Raw genomic sequence first — 1,631 nt, 5'->3', positions numbered from 1 at the left:
AAAATAGAGCTAAAATGAAAGGCGGATAAAGTTTTTTTTTTTTCCTTTTCCTTTCCTTTTCCTTTTTTTTTGCCCGAAACTATAAATATTTATAACATATATTTAAAATTAAATTTTTTTCTTTCTCTCTCTGGGGCAACTGGCATTTTAACTAGCTTACATGCACACACACACACACACACACACACACACACACACACACACACACACACACAACGCTGCAATTATACACCCATGCACTGCGTTTCCTAATCAACGAAACTCGAGAAAAGAAAAAAAAAAAAAAAAAAATTTTTTTTTTTGGGTTAAGCAAACCGACAAAATTCATTGCGTAATAAATATTAACATAATTCATTATTGATTCCATTCGAAAATTTTAAAATTTGCCAATTTATTGTTTAAAAAAATCAATTTCTTTACAAACAACAACAAAAACAACAGCAACAACAACAACAACAACAAAAACAACAGCAACAACAACAACAAACAACAAAAACAACCACAACGACAACAATCACAACAACAACAACAAAAACAACAGCCACATCAACAACAAAAACAACAACAACAACAACAACTACTACTAGTTTTACTTTTATAAATTTTTGGATCTAATCTTTTTTTTTTTTAATTATTTAAAATTAAAAAATTTTTGGAAACGCCAAAGAAAAAAAAAGGGGAGGCCACCGCGAACCGCGTGAGTTTTGATTTATTATTATCAGGCACAACTCGAACCTGAAAATTAAAAAAATTTTTTTTTTTTTTTTTTTTTTTTTTTAACATTAACGATTGGATGATTAAGTTGTTTGTTTGTTTGTTTGCCTTTACAAGTTTTTTCATTCAATTTTTCACGAACCATGTGTATTCAAAATTTAAAACAACAACAACATAATTTCTTTTTTTTAAGCCACTTTTCTCTCTTATTCGTGCATCGATTGTGGTGGTAGAAAAACCGTTTTAAAAAGAAGAAAATCTGCATTTTAAAATCAAATCTTACCGGTGAATCTTGAAATAAAAAAAGAAACTAGAACGGATGGATAGATGACAATCCGATTATAAATTTTTTAAAAATCTTTTTCCACGTTTTATTTATTAAGCTTTCCAAAGCATTATCACAACAACAACAACGGATACCCTAGAAGTAAAAAATCATCTGATATTTTTTTGCAATGATGGTAAATCATTTTTGCTTGTTTTCTTCTTCTCCTTCTTCTTCTTACGAATAAAAAAAATTTTTTTTTTGATATTTAAGATCTGTTTTGAAATTATTCATATCGCATTAATCCAGCTGACCGCATTTGTCTGCAATATCCGATTTCTTCATACAAAATAGAGATCATGATTCGTCAATGACGTATGCGAATTTCGTTTTCATTTTTTGAATGGCAAAGATCTCTGTTTTCTTCTCACCACAAGCAACAACGTCAAAGAAAATATTTGCAAACATTGTCGTAAAACATAACAAACGAAATGTTAATGAATAATAAAATGAAACAGTTGATGGGTAGAAACTCTTCCAAAAAAAAAAAGTACCAAAGTGGGGGAGGAAACGTTTTCTGTGCTCTTTAAATGTACACAACATTCTATGTGTTTTTTTTTTGTTGTTCCTTTCAAATCTGCTTCTTTTGATC

Source organism: Pediculus humanus, genomic scaffold (genome assembly GCF_000006295.1).
Source record: "Pediculus humanus corporis 1103172108290 genomic scaffold, whole genome shotgun sequence".
Classification (NCBI taxonomy): domain Eukaryota; kingdom Metazoa; phylum Arthropoda; class Insecta; order Psocodea; family Pediculidae; genus Pediculus; species Pediculus humanus.
The sequence above is the reverse complement of the archived record's forward strand: the minus strand, read 5'-3'. Positions refer to the sequence as shown.